The 22,063-nt window shown below is 35.8% G+C and overlaps 2 long non-coding RNA genes across 2 annotated transcripts in view; one reads left to right on the top strand and one right to left on the bottom strand.

Annotated features, from left to right (window-relative positions):
* Positions 1-19,629, top strand: part of LOC136856662 (uncharacterized) — a 32,890-nt gene extending 13,261 nt beyond the window's left edge. Inside the window, exons 2-4 of the long non-coding RNA XR_010858445.1 lie at positions 10,153-10,275; positions 17,276-17,431; positions 18,717-19,629. This is a non-coding gene — a long non-coding RNA (uncharacterized lncRNA). The remainder of the gene's footprint in view (positions 1-10,152; positions 10,276-17,275; positions 17,432-18,716) is intronic.
* LOC136856661 (uncharacterized) lies at positions 11,851-20,633 on the bottom strand. The gene is made up of 2 exons (XR_010858444.1): positions 20,494-20,633; positions 11,851-16,276 (listed from the first exon to the last, which is right to left on the bottom strand). It is a non-coding gene; the product is annotated as an uncharacterized lncRNA (long non-coding RNA).
* Between the last annotated feature and the right edge of the window lie 1,430 nt (positions 20,634-22,063).

The following is a 22,063-nucleotide window of genomic DNA, read 5'->3' as shown; positions in this document are numbered from 1 at the left end:
TCTTTCTTTAAATCTTCAGCTGAAAACCCTTTTGGACAAAGTCAAAAGACTTGTTGAAACCTAAGAGGGCTCAAAGGGAAATTAGCATGCAGGAAGAGAGAGTCAAGTTATAGGAAAAGGTGATAATTAAGTAGGAATAGAAAATAAAACCGATACGCGTGAAATTCAGGAGACGTCAGAAGCGGAGTAGGAATGAATTCGTTCTTTTGTTTGAACATTAACATTTGGAGATCAGAAGATTCCACAATTGCATCAGGCAAACTATAAACATTTGAGTTGTAGCGAAGATCAAACTCCTAACAAACTAGATTAGTATTAAACCTGGTGCTAGAAAAGGCTCGTTGTTTGCAACAGCATGCTCAGATATATATTGATACTAAAAACGGAACATAGCGAAATGAACGTTCTTTCTCGGTACTGCATGATTGGTATCCTTTTTTTTTTTTTTTTTACTTGCGTCACGTTTGAATGAATGAAAATGAAATCTCTTTGTCGAAAGGGTCTTTTGATCTTTGCTTGAAAAAAAAAAAATCGTGGGTTGATACTCCGACATATTCGTAATACTGGCGAATCGCTATAGTGAAAAACGATTTAATCATTGCGATCCTAATCGGATAATCGTCAGCTATTAACACCGGATTAAAATCAGAACGATTCAAAGTAAGCGAATTTACCGTCACCTCCGGCGAGCCACAATCAATACCCACTAATCGGATTATTATCAATTAACGAAGGAGGGTAGCCTGGTGGATATCGCCTACGCTGGCGAATAAAGGGACGAGAATAAAAGAATGTCTTTGATATTATCCAACCTTCTTGCAGGATACACGTGCGATCACCTAGCTGTTCACCGCGTAGGTGGCTAGTGCCATCAGTGCACCTCGCGCGGTGCACTGTAGGCATTACTTAAGGCTCTTCGCACCGTCCCTTCGGCCCCTAGCGCTGCAACCACTTTCATTCCTTTCAACCATTTCCTAATACTCGTTTCATAGTGCAACTGCGAGGTTTCCCCTTCTTGTTACGCCTTTCAAACCTCTTTATCTCTCAATTAACCTGTCTGTGTTTAATGATCTCATCGCAGGTACCACCGATTGGACTTTGGACTAAATTTTATATTCCATTCCATTGCACGCCGTTCATTTCTTTTAGCGGACGTGCGTCGGGTTTCTCGGCTATGAGAGTCGCTCCTTTAACAGTTGTTTACCTAAGGTGTTGTTTATCAAATGTGTTTGTGTGGGTGTGTGTGTGGGTGTGTGTGTGCTATCAATATAGAATGACATATGGACCTTTAACGGCAAATACACTGAATGCTTCGCTTCTTGTGATATCTGGAATATGATTAAATATGTAAAGCCTTTGGACATATATTCATTTTATCTTTAAAATGGTGTCATTCTTTGGAGCTATCTTGCTTTAGAGTAGGATAATACGCCAGTTTATTGTTTTTTGTAGGGGGTTACTACTTTCTTTACCGGTGTTTTTAACATAATTATAGTCTGTATAAACCTTGTGCATACTATAAATTACTTAGGTTGATCACTGCTGTTAATGATGATACAGTTATCGTATTCAAAATCAGCTTATTTATTACAAGCTTACTTTTTAATTGATTTGTAATACTCGCTTCAACGCAGTCATCATTAGCAAGAATGAAATGTAACTTTGAAATCCCTTGCGAATGAAATGTGTTTATTTGGACTGCGCTTTTGCAGAATAATATACTTGTATGTGTACAGTAGCGAGGTGAATTGCCTAAAAAGTCCGATAATCTTTTTGAGAAGAAATACAATATATATATAATATATATATATATATATATATATATATATATATATATATATATACATATACATACATACATGCATACATATGTTCATATGTTAGAAATATCAACACACAATTACATACGGAACAGAAATAATATATATATATATATATATATACATGTATATATATGTGTATATATATATATATATATATATATATATATATATATATGAAAAATACATAATATATACAATTACATATATATATATTTAACAAATATAATATCAGTGACTTAACGTAAATAGCTGGTAGATAAAACCAATATCAGTCTTTGGTAAAACAGTGCAAAGAAAATTGAAGACAACGAAGCAGATTTCCTTATTCATCCCCCTGTCAGATGCATTGTCCTCCTCATTCTAATAACGAGATGATTCCACCAACAAAGAGAGTAATTGATTTCCGGGTGCTCTTCGCAACCAAACGTTTCATTTCAGAGTGAAAGGCTAATACGTTTTCGTGTACTCAGCATTTCCAATAAAGGTGAAAATAAGCAGCAAAAAAAAAAGCAAAAATAAAACTCCACGACTGAGAATCAGTTTTGTCTCCTCGTGTCCATAGCGTCCTGTTTTGTTTTTCCAAAATGAGACGGGAAATTCAGAAAATCCTAAAACGTTGGAGCGACTAGTAGCCAAGTGATCACGTTCGCTCTATATCAGCAGATTGTGGTTAATCCTTTGCAAATATTTTTCTCGAGTAAAAAGCAGATGAAAAAAATGTTTTTCGATTCCAAAATTCCCTGGGAGGATCGTTTTTGCCTGGTATATATATATATATATATATATATATATATATATATATATATATATATATATATATATATATATATATTATATATATATATATATATATATTTTTTCTTCGGCTTTGAAAAGACTGTTTGCTGTAAAATGCTCTGCTCTTTTTTTTTTTTTTTTTCTGTTCCCACCTCTCTCTCTCTCTCTCTCTCTCTCTCTCTCTCTCTCTCTCTCTCTCTCTCTCTCTCATAGTGTATTATATATATATATATATATATATATATATATATATATATATATATATATATATATATATATATATATATATAGTTTTATTTTATCATTTTCTCACCAACCAGTATATGAATATTTCGCGCCAACACTGTGAGTTGTGGAAAGATTTTCCACCAAACCAAACGATAAGAAAATCGCCACATTTCTGTTGTCAAAGTAAAGTAAACTGCAGCATAAAAAAATATGTAAGATTCAAACCTTTCACGTACCATTCACACATTAAAACGCCTCTTTTGCTGTGTGATAGCACTAGACGGCTTTCAGCCACTGTCGCGGCCTCGTTCTTGTGAACATTTTAGAATTGATAACTTCATAAGCCACTTTGGACCTTTATTGCAACGCCTATCTCACGCAGCTTTCCAGCCCGCGAAGAAAACGAGATCTAGTCAACAGAAAACGGAGAACGTTGCTTCTGCTTGATATGCAATGTAGGTTTCGCAGGATAAACAGCAAATCCTTTTGTAAGCCAGTAATCAGAGGCCAGGGTACGGAACGATATCACCTTTTGGGCGGGCGTCTGTTCAGAGCAGGCTGAAATTTCATAGTTTCTGTATTTGGGGAGGTTGATATTATTATTATTATTATTATTATTATTATTGTTATTATTATTATTATTATTACTTTCTGTATTTCATATTACCTTTTGTTACCTCTTTCAAATGAGTTCATATTCTTTGAAAGCTTCAATGTCAAATCAATGGGTCCTGTGGGCTTGTTCCCTATGAATAGGGTTCATCTTCAGATTATTATTATTATTATTATTATTATTATTATTATTATTATTATTATTATTATTATTATTATGTGAGGTTATAGGAGTTTTCTTCACGCTGCCGATGTTCCTTCTATGAATGTGCTTGGTGCAGCTAATGCTATGGAAGCTTTCTGCACAGGGGATTCCGCCCCCTGTCGATGGAAATGGCCTAATCATGGCAAATTACCTTATAAACTAAGTGGAAATGAAAACCTATAGGCCTATTTGTCGTAGATGTCAATATTAGGAAGAAAGATAAGGGTAAACCAATAGGCCTATCTTTCGTAGGTATAAAAATTAGGAAGGAAGATAAGGGTAAACCAATAGGCCTATCTGTCGTAGGAGTAAAAATTAGGAAGAAAGATAATGGTAAACCAGTAGACCTATCTTTCGCAGGTATAAAAATTAGGAAGGAAGATAAAGGTAAACCAGTAGGCCTATCTATCCTAAGTGTAAAATTTAAGAAGAAAAATAAAAGTAAACCAGCAGTCCTATCTGCCGCAGGCGTAAAATTTATGAAAAAAGATAAAGAAAAACCAGTAGGCCTATCTCTCGTAGGTTTAAAATTTAGGAAGAAACATAGAGGAAAACCAATAGGCCTATCTGTCGTAGGTTTAAAAATTACGAAGAAAGATAAAGGTAAACCAATAGGCCTATCTTTCGTTGGTTTTAAGAACCGTATTAGTAAACCAAAGAACCATATGTAAAAGGAAGAAAATAAAGGTAAAATTAGGCCTATCTTTCGTTGGTTTAAAAATTAGGAAGAACCACATAGGTAAACCAATAGGCCTATCTGTCGTAGGTGTAAGAATTAATAAGATAGAGGAAAACCAGTTAGCCTATCTGTCTTAGGCCTATCTGTTAAAATGAAAATTTTTCCCTCAACATCAGAATTTGTGATTGGCACGTGTTGGGGCCAATTAAAACACACAAAAAAAAATCCCAAAATCAACATAATTACGTACACCTATTGATCTAATCATTAATTAGCGAAAGCGGGCGAAAAATAACGCCCACGAGGAGGATGGAAAAACATTAATTACGAACGGACGGAGCTGAATCCCCGTTACTTCCTCCATAGATTTGCAGTGACCTTTTGTAATCACATGAAAAGGCTTCTCTCTGACCTTTCATTGTTCGTAGGGAGTGAACTGATTAGTTGAAAAATGTAATTATGGTGTTAGAGTTCATATTAATTGCTCAGTTGTCCCTGTGTTACGTTTCCTGAATTATAAACAAAAGAGTGATGAATCATTTAATGAATAATGAAGTAGGTTATACGCTTTATTTTTTTATTTAGCTCACAACGTTATGCAAATGATGTGGAATATTAGTCACCTGAAACCAGCGGTGTTCAGTGTGATTAAATTTTAGGTCTCTTTCTGCCAGCCTTAAAATATGCGTTCAATTATATTATATAAAAGAGGAAAATTATTGTTTCGTTTTCATTTTACTATAATTATAATTTTCATCATTATGTGTTATGTGATTCGATTACTTACACAGATAATCAGTTATCAATAAGAAATTATTATTATTTTTCACTTTTGCTAAAACTATATTTCAGACAGGTGTCATATAAAAGACGGGGAATGTTAAGTCATTTTTTTTTATCTTTTTCCCTGCTTAAGAAATAACTTTTGGCCAGCTAGAATCCTGAGATCGATCCCACTGAAAAATCCTTCAATGAATAGAATAGACAAAAAAAAAAAAAAATTAATACAAGTACAGTTAAATGGAACTTAAGAATAATTAACTTGTATTTTCTCTTTTGATTATTACAGTGTTCGTTTGTATCTTACTTCGAGTTTATATGCTTTATGTATATATATATATATATATATATATATATATATATATATATATATATATATATATATATATATATATATAATACTAAATAAATATATAAACGTATATATATATATATATATATATATATATAATATATAATATATAATATATATATATATATATATATATATATATATATAAAACTCTGAAACTAAAACTAAATGTGTAAACATGTATATATATATATATATATATATATATATATATATATATATATTTATATATATATATATAGGTTCCATATTATATAACAAGTATATAAAAATACATCATGCAACAGAGTCAGTTTGCCAGGGAAGGATGCTTTGTTGCAAATGGATTGGCCAAATTGCTGACGAAATTTTAGTTTCGCTGTAATGTCTACATCGCGTTTTTCGCTCGTGAATATCGAACTAAAAAATTCTGTCCTTGTTCGAAGGGCCATTGCCCAAACTATCACGTTCGCTCTCTCTGTCAGCACTTTGTGGTTAATCCTTCGTAAATATATTTCGATGTGTTTTTATTTTCGGCATCAGAATGAAAAGTGTTTTGTTTTTTATTTGGAAAAATTTCCCCGAAAGAGCAATTTCGATAAAACGTTTTGTCGTCCACTTCGGGGGCAATGTTTCCGCCCGACTGATTTCGCTTCCTAGGTTCTGCGTTGATGCGTTGCGTTTCCATTGTGGTTTTTGGCCGTCGATCTGTGTAGCTGATTTGAGTTTAACATTACAATTTTTTTTTATGTTTGCGGGGAAAATGATGGTGATAATGAGAGTGCCATTTATAACCTTATGGCGTAGATTATTGGAAAAATTAAATGTGCTGCGCTAAAGATTAACTTTCTTTCATAAATTTTTTATAAATATGACTTGCAAGAACAAAACGTTAGCAAAGCGTTTTGAAAAGCTTTACACGATTTTATAAAAAATAAGTTGTTTGATAATTTATTGCTGTAAACGTGTTGAATTACAGGATAAACTTCTTGATTAAGTATGGCATGAATATGACATTTATCAGAAACACAAGTTTACCAAAACACATACAATCACTAATAAAACTGTTAAATAATTTGCTTCTATAAATGTTTACAACATCGAAAGGAAAGTAAATGTTGCCATAACCAAAAAATTGTAAATCAGGCATTATAGGAAAAAATAAGTTTAGCAAATCAATCACTAAGAAAAATTGGTTAATAATTCGTTGCTATAAATGTGTATAACGTCGTAAGGAAACTACATGTCCATCGCGACTAAAAAGACAAAAAGGAATTAATATACCATGAAAAGCCCTAGCAAGGAAGAGGAGTCATTGAAAGGAAAAATGAGTTAGCCAAGTATTTCACAATCACTTGTAAAAATTGCTGAAAAACTTGTTACCGTAAAAGTGTACAACGTCATACGGAAACTACATGTGATCATGACCAAAAACGTAATGAACTTGCAATGAATAAAACCCAGTAAAGAAGATTCATTTTCAACGAACATAAATGGACCGTCATCCCCAACACTGCCCTAAAATGGAAGACTGCAGTGTCTGCAAAAATACAAAACTGATGATAATGGTAGATACTCCATTGCCTTACTACTGACTTTGTAGGTACTGCAAATGGGACCCCCTGAATACTCGTGGAAAACATTGAAGAATCATTCTGAAACTGCAGTAACTTGTGTATTAGTGTTTCACGAGCCCAGTAGGTGGCATATCTCAATTTCGAAAATTTTGCAGATACTGCAGTTTTCCATTTTAAAGCAGAATACCTGACATACACAGATCCACAAGGTGCTGTTTCCGGAAGGAAAAGAGCAGAGGCTCTGCCACAGGTGTTATTCCAGAGAGGCCCAGAGAAACTGCACCACCCGAATGTGAGAAAATAACACCTGGGGACCTTAGGAGCACCGTTTCCCAAAAGTTCCGTGGAGTGGAACCACGCGCAAAATCGAACGTCCATTTTATGCGAACGGGAAATGGGACTTGACTCGGGGAAAAGACGTTAAGGCGTTTGAAAGGAGTGCTTCGTATGTTCTCTATTCTTTATGTATGTTCTCTATTCTCAGTATTCTCTATTGACTATTCTTGCTTTAGCTTGGCACTAAAGCCAAATGATATTGATATTTATGGAAACCATTTGTCAAAACTGCAGCTGGGATCAAGTATCGAAAAGAGCTGTATTTTTCAGAAACGTAAAGAAAGCATAGAGGCTTTAACGCAAAGGAAAGAAATACGAATTTTAGATGGTATATATATATATATATATATATATATATATATATATATATATATATATATATATTATATATATATTATATACAAAATATATATATAATATACTGTCATTTTTTTTCACTGAGTTTATCTGTCTTGTTCATCAACAGATCACGATCCGTTCCAGGTAGGCGGAGATATGTTCTCTCGAGTGCTTCTATTGTTTCTGGATTTTGTATCAATCTGTTTGTCCATCAGTCATTTATACAACTGGTGCAGACGTACTTGCTGCATTATTAGAGTGTCTTGTTGGGCAATATAAATTAAACTTGAGAAACCGCAGAGATTACAAGCGATGGTGCAGCAAATATTACAGGAAAAAATAGCGGTGTTATTAAAAGATTTTTAGATGCAGCCGATAACAATGCCATTTGGAATCACTGTTTTATACACCGACAAGCTCTGGTATCAAAGGGACTTTCGGAGAATCTCAAGGAAGTATTGAAAAGTGCAGTGAAGATTGTGGATTTCATCAAAGGGAATTCACTGAATAATATTTGAAATATTCTGCTCTTCAGAAATTGGATCCCAATACACCCACTTACTGTTTCACACAGAAGTGCGTTGGTTGTCACGAGTCAAAGCACTTAGCAAGGTGTATGAACTCAGAAGTGGGCTCCACATGTTTCTGGTAGAAAGGAATAATCCTTTGGCACAACTTTTTAAGGATGACATTTGGGTTACCAAGTTGGCGTATTTAACTGATATTTTTGGCATTCTTAATGACTTAAATATGAAACTTCGAGGGAAAAAGCGGCAATATATTTCAACATATATTGAATATATTGAAGGGTGTCAGAAAATGTTGAGGCTATGGCAAGGAAGACTTAAAAGTGATCATCCCACCTATTGTATGTCCCCAACATTATTACAACACACTGCTGAGAACATTGTCAACGACGACATATTAAGAGGATTAAAACTTGTAAGTGGATTAAAACTAGAGATTTTGTCACATCTCACTTTCCTATCTCAAGAGCTTCGATAAGCATTTTCCCTGAAGAGAAATTTGAACCAGCGAAGAAAAGCCTTTGGATACAAAATCCATTTGCTTTCCAAAGTCCTGAATCAATAATTGAGTTGAAACTTGTTACCTGAAGAGGGAATTGAATTACCGCATCTTGGTGTTCCTTCAGACTTAAGAATGATTTTGAGAGATTAAATTTGTGCTCATTTTGGATTAAGAACAAAGGGGGATTTCCACTACTGAGTAAAGAGGCTTTTGCAGCTACTTACTTGTGTGAACTGGGATTTTCGACTTTGATTCGATTAAAGACGAAAGACAGAAACAGGATCATCACTGTACCCGACCTGTGCGTGTAATTGTCTGCCTTCCTCTGTTCCCAGCTGGAATCAGGTGCTTGTGAACAAGCAAGCACATTCATCCAATTACATGACATTTTTTTTTTTTGTCAAATATTATTTACTTTACCTTTGCGTCGAATTTCCTTTAAATTTATTTTTCTAATAGTAATATTTTTTCATTCATACAAGTAGATGCATACAATTCCAGTATGTGCGGAATATAAGAAATGTACATATAAATTGTCGATGCTAGATAAATGAACCTAATGAATAGAGGTCGTCTTTCATTTATTACAGGTGGGTATAATAGGTCGCAATGCAAAATGTGGTTCTTGCTGAGGGTCGCAGTATAAGTTTGAAAAACGCTGGCCTAGGCCATAATGTTATAAACAGCACTTCGATAAACACGAAGGATTGGCAAAGATCGATGTCGAACCTCAGTGGAAATGAAAGGCATCAAACACGAAGGATTGGCACAGATCGATGTCGAACCACAGTGGAAACGAAAGGCTCCACACAGAACCTATTAATTAAAATCAGTCGAACGGAAATATTTTCCCCAAAGTGGACGAATAAAAAACGCGTTTTATCGAAATTGCTCTTTCGGGGAAATCTCCCCAAATCGAAAACACTTGCGTTCTGAAGCGCAAAAATCCATTTACGAAGGATTAACCGCAAAGTGCCGATAGAGGGTGAGAACGTGACGTTTGGGCCACGGCCTCTCGAACAGGACAGAATTTTGCAAGTCGTTATTCACGAGCAAAACACGGGGATGTAAACATTACAGCGAATTTAAATTTCCCAAAGGCAGTTTCCCATGACTCTCCGTCTGTCGTTCTCGAACGTTTATGGGAGGTTGTCAATCCGTTTACAACAAAATAACCCATCCCTTTAAATTTACTCGATTGCGTGAGCTCTTTTTTAAATTGTCGAGCTATAATTCTTGAAACTGAATGTGTGAAGGGAGAATATTTAGATTTTGCTTCAGTTAGAACATTGTCATGTTCTAATTTGATTCATAGCAAATCACTGATTCGTTATATTGTTACTTACTGATATTATTGATTCTGTTCCTATTGCCTACAAAATATTCAAGCTTTCTTGTATGAATTTAATTATTATTTTAAATATTTTTCTTTACAGAATGGTCCTGTATTTATCCTTAACAAGTCAAAGAGACTACTAACCAACCCTCTTAGGCTAGAATGTCTATACGAAGGGATAAACCCAAAGAAAAGAGGAATAAAATGCTAACTAAAATGGAAGGTAAGTAAAACCAAGTGTTTTTGGGATATTTATAACTATATGTAAAAATCAACTTAATTTATTAATTCACAAAGCTTCATTTTATCATTCAAAATAGGCCCCTGAAAATAAAAAAGTTTAATCAATCAAATAGTAAGAGTCCCTGAACCAAAAAGCAAAAAAAAAAAGTTTAATCAAATCAAATAGTTAAAAGTCCTCCTGGGAACCAAGTCTTCAAAACCAAACGAACAAAAACTGAAGCAAATTGTTCGCTTTAAAAAAGTTAAAAGTCCTCCTGGGCCTCTGTAGGCTCACAGGGCAGGCGCTGATCAACTGAAGCAAACTGTTCGCTTTAAAAAAAATTAATAAAGATAAAATAAGTTTGTTTAATCTACCTCAGTAACTCGAAAGCGTTGGCGGGTGAGCGTTGCAACCTTAATCCAGATTTCCAGTCATTTGTTTTCACTTGATCTGAAAGTATTGATTCTTTTCTCATGAAAAAGGATCACTCCCAGTTTTCTGTTTTGTTCGTGGCCAAAGGATTATTTTCTTTTGTCTCCCCCACTTGATATGTTTCCATTCTGTTTTGCTAACAAAGCGTGGCTACATTCTGTTCATTGTGGTGATGAGAACTCTGTTCAAATGAAAACATGCCATCATGGCCTGAATGTGTTTTAAATAACCAACAATATTCATTTTCCTTCGTAGTTTTTTTTTTTTTTTTTTGAAGAGTCAATACCACAGATCAGTGAGAAGCGTCACTACGAAACCCTTTGTGCAATAAATCTTACTTTATGGCGTACAGTGGCTTAACAGATATGAGTGAAGTATTATGTAGGTAGATATGATAATGATATTTAATATTTTGACATAAACACAGTAGAATGATGTTTTTGGCTTAAAATATATTACTGCATATACTGTATATATGCGTGTATGTTTAAATCTATGTGTATATATGCATGTGTATATGTAATTTGTACATATGTATATTTGTATACATACAGTACGTGTAGTTATAGATATATATTAGATTATAGATAGATTAGATATGTATAGATTAGATTAGATTTGATTATAGGTCTATATCTATATACCATAGTGAGTGAAAATTATCTAGAACACTTGAGAAATATATTTAGTTGATAATTATAGTGAATATTTAGTTGATAAATATAGTGGATATCCATGTAAAGTAAGGCGGACGGTAAACATATAATTAATGAACCAACTCCGAGCATGGGCTGTTCCATACATAGCCTATGAACTTGAGCTTTCTCTGATTAGAGAACAGTGAAGTCATAATCTAGGTGCCAAAATGGTGGCCTTGCAATGTTGGCTGCTCAACTGTTTTCATGGAAATATGCTCTACTTATGCAGGAAAGCCAAATTAGCTTAGCTGCTACTTGATATGTTGAGTGTTTTTCAGAATTCAAGATGGCTGCTATCGCCATGTTGAAAAACAGCTTATATCCATTTTGTGAAGTTAAAGTGGTCATGTAATACCATTTTCCAGGGTTTTAAAGGGTGGAAAATTAATTTTTATAATTTGTTAATTTCTGTATGGCCAAATATAGGGTCAAACAAGAGGTTAAATGTCAGGACTAGGGGTTTATTGTATCATTATTCAAGACAAAATTATAAATATCTGATACACAATAAAAATGCCACCAATGAACATAGTAAAATCAATTATTTATATTATAATCATCATTATTATCTACACCATTATCTTGGCCCTCTTCATCTTCCTCTATATCTGTGAGCTTGCTGGTAAAATGACTACAGTACAACAGGTGACTCCTCCCTCACACTTGCAGTAGTCTGTACATGAAAAGCTAGCACTGTTGCAGCTACAACGCCCACCACTGCATGCCTTTCCCTTTGCAGTACAGTTGCAGCTCACTACATCCAGGAGCTCTTGAGTAGCAACTGGGGCTGATGAGACAGCCGGTGTAATGATGGAGCCTTCAATGTTCCAGCTAAAATTTGGCAATATCTTGAGCTTCAATGGGTGGGTCATGTTGACCTGCTGCTTTTTCCACAGTGGCATCTGAAGTTGAGCTCTGAGCACATACTGCTGCAGGTTGGCATCAGTTGGTGGTAAATATTTCAGTGGTGGAGCTTCCTACGGCCAAGGTACAAGTGAGCTTGTGCATCATTCATTGTCGTACAACTCTTTTGTCCATAGAGTAGTAAGAAAACAGTATCCACTGTTGCCTTGAGCTGAGGCTGGGTTGCTCCAGGCTCTCCAAGTACCTTCTCAAGGCCTGGTATGTCATTTTCAAGGAGTTTGAGCGCAGACTGTTTACCTTTTCTAAAGGGGTATGATACCATATCACAGACTGACAATTCTTAGGCACCAAGAAGCTGGCTTCACTTTCTTAGTCCCAAGTGCTTGACTATTTTGTTAACATCCAGGATATCATGATTCCACATTTCAATTTGAATCTTGGCATTGATCTGTATCCTTGATATCCAATACAGCAGAACAAAGAAGTAAATCTCATTACTTAGGATGCGGATGGTTTGGGCACCATTCGCCACGGCTTTCACCATGTAGCTGCAGAGAGTGATGTCTGCTTCAGCATGGGTGACCGTACAGTCCAGTTTATTGACCAGTTGGATGTTGTGCAGAAAGCAGTACCCACAAAAGATAAATCGGATGTTGTGTTGAAAGTGGTACCCACAAAGGATATTGCTAAGTAGATTCTTATTCTTGGCATTATGCTTGCTTATGGTCTTCAGCACTAGGAGTTTTTTGGTCGTAGTGATCAAATAGGACAATTTTCTTGGAGGCAGGAGGGTAGTGGGCCAGTCGAGTATTGATTCTTGCAATTAGGTCTCTTGTAGTTCCAGAAACTGGCCAGACAGATGGAGTTTTGTCAGATAGTGAGGTCTTTATGAAGTGCAGCCTTGTTACCCTTCCTCAAGCAGCTGTACTTATCAATAAGGGCTGGAGGAAGTGAGGCCTTATGAAGTGCAGCCTTGTTACTCTTCCTCAAGCAGCTGTACTCATCAATAAGGGCTGGAGGAACTGGACTCAACTCAAAGTGGGAAAATATCAGCTATCTCCCAATTGCCTTACTGTCTCACAACTACAAAACGGTTGAACAGCATTTCCCTGTCATAGATGGCCTTCCCCTTGACAGTGAATGATTTTTTGTGCCACCATTGTCTGATTTTTTTTAGTGCCACCATTGTCCTATTTTTTGAGTGCCACCATTGTCTTAAAGAAAGTTATGGTTGTGTGGAAGTTATTGCTAAGAGAATCAGAGAACTGCTTGCTTTGCCCACACCTGATGGCCAATGCATCCTGAACATTCACTGTCAGGTGCCACTTGGCCATTGCAGATATTATAGACACCTGAATGCTGCTCATTAAGGGGGTGAGAGTACTTTCCAACTCCAGAGCGATCTTCCTGCAATCAGCTTTGTCCCATCTTCGTCTTGCTACCCCTTCTTCCTTGTGCTTTTCCTCCTTATCCATATCTTTACCGTATGTCTCCCCTTCATCTCCAGCACCTCTGTACCTATGTTCCATGGCTATGTCAAGGTGGATGCATACACCAAAACTGTTGACCCATACAGCCACTTGTTGAGATGCCCTTCATGCCTCCAGCACCTTTCCCTCGCTTGATGTGTGTTTGTTCACCAAACTAATTGGCTGGCACTGAGATGCCCCCACCTGAGAGACAACAAACATGTGCACCTGCAAGCATGTCTTCTTTAGCCATTTGAGGAAGGTGTTCCATCTGTTGCACATACCAGCTCAAATAAGCATAATTGAGGTGACCTGCAGCGAGGAAATATGGCAGCATTGCCTCGAGACAGCATTGCTGAAGGTAGAGGTCACCATTCTGCATTCCACACAAGAACTTCAGTGCCAGCAGAGTAGGTTTTATTAGACAGTCTACCCATAGCCTCCCAGTTGGGTTTTGCCTTGCTGTTTCAAGGTATTCACTAAACTCGTGGTATGCCTTGGTACCATTCAAGGTTTTCAACAATACTGCAGTTTTGAGACAGTATGCCCAAAGTGTATTTGTCCAGGCTTTCCCATTTAAGGTGCTAGTTATTCCACCGGACGCTGAACTCATGAGAACTTTTACACCAGACCCCTTCATCAACATTCCTATGCATCCCAGAAAACTCTTAAATGTGTGCATCATGCCCGAGTGAAGTATGAGGTTGGTTCAGCGCTGAGGATCATTCCATTGAACTAGGCCTGCAGTTTCATACAGTTGGAGGTTGACAGTGAGATGAATGTATTGTATCCCAAAAGTCCTGAGATTGCTTTCAAGATAGGCAAGTGTAGTTAGAATGGTGTCAGGATGAGCTGGCGGCGAGTCAGTCACTGGTCCAAAAACCACCAGTGTCTTGGCTTTCTTAGCAGGATGTTCCTCCAGTTGGTCTTGCTGAGCATTAAAGCCTGCCCACTCAATTGGTTTATCATTCTCATATATTTGTGAAAGCCATGCCACATCTCATTGCTGATTAAACCTGACCGCACCAGACTGAAGCTTCAACTCTTCAACAGGCAGAGGTTTCACTGGTAAGTGAGGTGGGTGTAGATGACTGGTGATTGAGTTGTAGACAGGACACTTCATATTTCTTAAGTCGAGGAATCCTCAGTTGCATCACACCAATGTTTCCATTGTCAATGATACCAGCTGGATGTTGAGTGAACTGCATGACCATGGCATGGGTGCTCTTCATTCCATTGGGGCTTGCAATGTACTAGTCGTAGTTGTCAGCCCTGCTGAATATGGGCCCAATCTCTATTCTCAGTCCGAGTTTCCTGTGGTATTCTGACTGATTGGCAGACACAAACTAAGCCACTGACAAGTAGCAGCATTGCGCTTCATCATAAGTGCTTGTAATACCTTGCTCATTTAGTCTTATTAAGCTCTGAGCTGCCATATTGTGGTGAAGTTTTGCAGGTAGTCCAAGAGTGGTCTGATTTCTGTAGCCATTGCAAAGACAGTGATGGTTTAGTGATTGTGCCTCCTGATACAAGGCTAGAAATTTCAGGAGAGTCTCACTGGTGCTTTCAAAGACTTTGTAATGAACAAAATCATCGAGATTGTAGTCTTGGGGCCTACATTTTGCCATAACTTCTTTCTTGATCTTCCTCACCAGCTTCTCAGTATTGTCATCATCATCTTGGTTTGTGCTGATCTTGACAATTTTCAAAAACTGTCTAAAGTTGTCATAAAATCCAACTGTACTTTTACAGCCTTCAACATGAAGCACCAGCATCTTTTCACCAAAGGAGGTTGTTGCTGTGGATATGAACTGTCTTCTTGATACAGTGCCTGAGGCAGCAAGATAGAGAATAGTTCTGAAGTTAATGTTTCTCAGCTGTAGTGGAAAAGACAGATCTCAGCGCCTCCTCCTCAGGTGTCTCCATGGTAGAGTGGGTCACAGGAATAGCACGACACCAATTGTAACATGGGACTTAGTACTGTGCATCAGCCAATTACACCACCTAGTCTAACCATCACCTCATAAGCCCACTGATCTTAACTCTCATCACAAAGTTGCTCTAGCTTTTGTTTGAAGGTGATATTGCTGCCCCTTTCTAAAGTTGTACACTTTCTGACCTGCACCCAACTTTGTGGGTTCTTACTGTCTTTTGGGGTATACTCTTTTCCACACAACAAACTCTCTCTTGAAAAAGTCACTACACTCTGATTTTAACAACCTCTTGGAGACACCAATGTTATCCCACAAACGCTTTCTCTTTTTCTGTTCATTGTTTCTACTCTAAAAGCTATAGCTACAATAACATGATTTGTAAGCTAAAACTTCACTTCTTGAGAGAATTGAAAAACACCTATCCCTTTACACCTTGTCTGTACCGATGATCTTCTGGACAGCCACATTCTTGAATGTCTTTAAGTCTCCCTTGGCATTACAAAGACTGAAGAGACATTCCCCCTTTCCAGTAGCCATTATGATTGTGAAGATGTTGGACACCATGGAACTATGGCTAGTGTTCTAAATCATGCATACTCACAATCTGAAATAAGGAAAAATTGTGGTTAACTACATGTTTTTCAAAAAAATTTAACATATAAAGTAATAATGTATAATGTAAAAACAAGTAAAAAATGAATTCTCCACCTTTTAAAACCCATAACAAGTGGTATTAGATGTCGCTCTAACTTTATATCTATACATTGTAATGTAAAAACAACTAAATAATTCTCCACCTTTTAAAACCCCTAAAAAGTGGTATTAGTTATTCTATGTCATCAGCATCAAAGTTGAAAATTGGTAGGTTTTCAATAGGGCGGTGGCGGCTATATAGAATTCTGGGAAATGTTCAACATTGTCCGAGGTAGCAACTAAGCTAGTTTAGTATTACTATACTATCCATAGAGAATAATGTTCCATGAAAAAAGTTTTTATATTGTAAGCAACGGGGTTGGCACCTAGTCTATCAGAAACACAAGTCTTGTCTTTAGATGAAACAAAATGATTTCTGGGAGCTGACTTGACCAAGTTATCGTTCTGAATAGCCATTTGTATGAATGGTAGACCCTCAGAGTTGTGAAAGATTGTGAAGACTTAGCAGTGATTTTACGCACGATACGCTCCATTTACAACTTTCGAAGAAACAAACGTTTTTATCCACTTCCTCGTAACTTACAAAACGATGTCTGAGCTTTGATGGAATTAAAAAAAAAAAAAAGGATAATTTCCATGAACTTTGATTTAACTTTCCACCGGCAGAACAAAAAGTCTTTCTAGCATACAAGGCGAAAAGAAAAAAAATATTGGGAGAAGATTATTCTTTTGAGTTAATGCAACGGGGAACTTGTGCCTGAGTCCCGAAAGAGAATATTCTATTATCCAGAAAGCTTTGTGAAGACGCCTCGGTACTTCACAAGGCGCGAAAGGGGATTTCTATAATGGCAGCCAGTAATCATTAATGCGTTAAGGAACATTACAGAACGATCCCACGAATTGTAGAGGGTCGAAAAAATCTGACTAATAAAAATTTCTCTCACGCCAGAACATTGAACTCAACTTGGCAGAGGCGACGTTTTCATCCTAAATGACTAGATAGAACAACTACAGAAATCACAGGACCTGGCTCAGAGAGGTCGGAAATACCTCCTGTTCGTGAAGATTCAGCAACGACATGCTTCATTTACAAGTCGAATATTCAGTGAGTATTCCAACAATTTATCGTTTTTATTGTGACGTGCATTGTATTTTCGATTTATTTTAAGGCTATTAGTTACTCCGAGTTCCCAATAATTCCCAATGCATCCATCATGAGCAGAAAACCGCCAGAAAAGAGTTATTAAAAAAATCACAAATTACAAAGTGCTAGTTTGCCAAGGGTTTGTATATTAGCATTATTTTAGCTTTACATAGATAAACCATTAATTAAAAAATACTCATAGTAGCATGAGTCTCAAAATGGAGAAACAAATCCACACTTACTTAACTGAACAAATATATTTAGAATAGAGAGAGCTTTCGAGAATCTATACGATTCCATTTTTAAAAGGGTGTACAGATTCTCGAAAGCTCTCCTTTTGAAAGTGTGTACACATTCTCGAAAGCTCTCTGTATGGCTTTATTTTTAAATGATCCAGTGTAAAAGTTCATAAGGCTCTTTTGTTCTTACAGTTATCAAAAATCATATATGGATAGGTGCAGATAAAACCTTCATTTATGCTTCCATATCATTATAATTTTGCGGTGTTTCATAAAAATCACATAACCCAATCTGACAGGATGTTCGACAGGATATTCCACAAACTGTTAATGGATATTGAGGTTAGTTACATTATTTGATTTAAGTACTTTTATCCTACGCCACGAAGCAGCTAAAATTTGCAAAGGAAAAATTATTTTTTTAAAACAGTTTCGAAAAATCATTTTGCTGCTTTGTTGGTAAAAGCTTCGTTTCGACATCATGAATAAATCTGACCTGTTTCCATTAATGAATTTGAAAATTTGTTTCGAAAGGGTAACAAAAAATCTTCATTCCACAAAAATGATTTGTTATTTCATTCCATTAGTGAATGGAAAGTCCATTGAGTGCTGTTTTTTCAATTTATTTTCATCTTAAATTCCTAGAGTTTGATGATTATTGGACGACTGTTTCTTTGAATCTTTTTAATTAAAAGTAGTGTTAGTCCCTTTATTAATTAAGAAATAACTCTGACAAATATTCTTTACCTGTAAAGTCACGTATCCCCATGTATCTCGAAAACAGCAGTGGGTTATAGCTGGTTTCTACATAAGTCTGTTGTGTAAATCGCCATAGGCATCATGAAGTTTCATGTCAAAAACTTTACAAAAAGTATATATATGTATATATATTGAGAACCTATCATAATCTTAATAGCTATGATTACGCTTGAGTGTTCGTACATAGAATGTATTTGGAAAATCCTTTAACCCTAAGAACTAATTTATTCTGTTTGTTTATCTTACAGATTTGCCTCCTGAGTATTTCCAGATCAATTGAGAGGAATTCTGACAAGCTTAAGAGAACAAGATGTTTCCAGCAGATTGAGGGGTCTTTATGACAACGCGTTGAAAGAACAAGATGCCTGACGTAGACCTCTGGATCCTAATTAACTAACAGACTTTTCAATGGAAAAGGGAACCGTTTTGTAATAATTGTAATGTACAAGCAGTTGAGAGGATAAGAAACCTGATTTAGACCCCTGGATTCAGAGCAACTAATATAGTCTTTCCGGTGGAAAAATTAGCCATTTTTGTAAATGTATATGGTAATGTAGCACTTGCAGCCCTGACAGAGTTTCCAGCAAGGCTTAGGCCAACATCTTTGAGATTAATGACATCTCTGATGTTTGTAGTATGGTGACAGAAATCTCAAAAATTCATTAATAAAATCGAAAGTCTCTTACCATTTTAGAATGAATAGTGTAATTGTATAGCTAAGAAGATGTCTGAGATGGATACTACAACTAGTTACACCTAAAGATGAAACTGAACTGTCAGATTTTTGCTTGGTCCCTCCTGATGGACAAAAATAAAAAAAACGGAGAATGGCCGAAAATATCAAGCCATTTTGGAAAAACTTGAAACACAACGCATAACCTTGAGGAACTCCACACAGTTACTTCTTTTTAGACGGGAATTTTGCTGAAGTATTTTGGGCTGTCGATTATGTCATATATATGTCATGTACCATATTTTCCACGTCACTAACATTTTAACTATGAGCACTCATTTTTTTAAAAACATATCTCGCTTTTGGTTATACGTCCGCTGACACGGTGTCTTGACTTCTGTGTAAAATAGTTTTAAATAGATCTGAAATCAATAAATGTAAAAGTTTTAAATATTAGTGAAATCAATAAATGTTCTTTAAGTGCTAAATATTTGATATTTTTCTCCATCGACGAGTTACCAGGTTGTATTTAAAATGGAGTAATGGGTGTATCCTTATCCAAGAAGTTAGGAGTAGCAATAAGAAGATTACTTAAATCTATGACAAAAAATAAGTTGTAAAATTTCGTTTTCTTTTATATTGCCATTATATGAGAACCTCTTGAATATGAAATAAATTTTAAGAGAAACTGACAGAAAAAATAATTCAAAGTCTTGCCCTTGGAATTCTGAAAAGCACCTTTGAAAAAACATTAAGAATATTATGAATTTACATGAGGAATATGAAATAAATTTTAAGAGAAACTGACAGAAAAAATGATTCAAAGTCTCGCCCTTGGAATTCTGAAATTATGAAAAGCACCTTTGAAAACACCTTAAGAATATTATGAATTTACATGAGGCAACAGGCTTTAAATATTAGTGTCAAAGATCCGAGTGATCGAGCCAAGTCAATATTAAATCAAGTAAAATATATTAATGAAGACATTCAGAAATTAACGCCACACCTAAACAGCTCAATAAAAACAGCTCAACAATAACCGTCTTAAGTACAACCTGTATCAGAACCATCAAACTAGAATCCTAATGAACTTGAATCCTAGTGAGAGATGAATTCCAACACCAATAGTAAACATAAACCCGTCACTCCTCCTAACACCTGACTGATCAATGGACTTTTAAACATGAATGAAATCAGGCAAATCACCTCATAAATGTAAGTTACATATATCCAAGGGTTATATATTTCAGTAGGCCGAGAGCGAACTGGAACCTTAGGAGTGATTACGGCTCAAGTAAATGAGACTTAAATTGCCACTTAAAACACCGCTTCTGCCATTCGGGGTGACATACCTCAAACACATCCGTTCCAGCGAGTTATTGCGGAGGAGGGGGATCGCCGTGTCGATGGTGGATAGCGATGAAAAGACGTCAGTCTGTTGATTAATCACACAGAAGACCTTACATCCATAAGAACAGTAACAGGGCAAAGGAAGGAAGAATACCCACGATGTACGTCCTCAGGTACGGTGGTATGAGTGGAAGTTTCGTCTTCCTTGGACTGGGACCAGCGTCTCACTGCCTGCGTTGAATCCAACTCTCCAGGTTTTCGACTGTTGCCTTCCGAAATTCTTCTGAAGAAACGTATAAGCAGCAGTAATGTCGTTTAAAACAAACAATGTTTCCCATGAGAAACCGAAAATGTCACCCGAATTGATGGGTATTTAGCCACTATAGAAATAAGGTTCATCATGGGAAACTAATAATTTAAAAATCCAATTATTCAAATTATGCAAAATTATACAAAAATAAATGCGAAAATAATTTTCTTTACAAATTTAAAGGATAATGTTTAGAAATAAGTATTCCACATACCTGAACATGCACGAAATTATTACCCTCAATTTACACAGAGACTCATACTTCCAAAAAAAAAAAACCATATTTCTCTCTATTCTCCATACAGCAGTGATGCTTATACCATATTTGTCTTGTTTTAAGAACAAAAAGAATCAGTTTTTCAGTGAAACTGATTTAACAAAGCAGAATAAAAAAGAAAGTGAATCATATGAGAGAAAGGATTAGCAAGTACTTATAAGAAGATTATGAAGAATATGGACTCAGGAATATGTATTAAAACTGAGGAAGTTATTAGACAAGAGAATAACTCAAAGAAAGCTCTCTCTCTCTCTCTCTCTCTCTCTCTCTCTCTCTCTCTCTCTCTCTCTCTCTCTAAGGAATTATAATAATAATAATTATAATAATAATTTGTCAAGCTGAAGGAAAAATGCCACAACTGCCCATCAAATACTATGCAAAATATTTTCTCCTTTAGTAATTAAATTATCTTTAATAAAACATTTCAAACACGAGAAGTTAAAAAAAAAAAAAAGTGACAAACCTCGGAAATTTGGGCAGTTTTGTAAAAGTTCCAAACAGCAACTCATAAACAATCCTGGCTGTTCTCACACGGTAACCTCTGTTTAGGCAGGAAATCTGCTGTTTTGGCGGGAAATTTGCTGTCCTCTGATTGGCTGTCGATGACATCATTAAAACTCTTGCTGACTACGTCATGAAGGATTGCCATAAACCACAAGAATTCTTACTCTAAACCGTCATCTGTTTAAACTTCTCATAGTTGTGGATATGTCCTTTGTCAAAAAGTCTGAAATTCTTTATGAAATATTTTGAAATAGTTTAGAAATAGAAATGCTGTTTAAGTGCTAATTATCCGACATTTTCCTTCCCCATAGAACTGCCAGTTTTTGTGTTTAATGGTGTAATGGGCGTGTCTTTGTCCACGGATGCTGGAGTAACAATGACAAAACTACTTAAATGTGTGACAAAATATATAAGTTATACAGTAAAATATCATTTGCATGTTTATTGTCTTTATATGATAATATATTATTTTATTATTAAG

Source organism: Macrobrachium rosenbergii, chromosome 36, assembly GCF_040412425.1.
Source record: "Macrobrachium rosenbergii isolate ZJJX-2024 chromosome 36, ASM4041242v1, whole genome shotgun sequence".
Classification (NCBI taxonomy): Eukaryota; Metazoa; Arthropoda; class Malacostraca; order Decapoda; family Palaemonidae; genus Macrobrachium; species Macrobrachium rosenbergii.
Note: the sequence above shows the minus strand (reverse complement) of the source record. Positions and strands in the feature narration are given on the sequence as shown.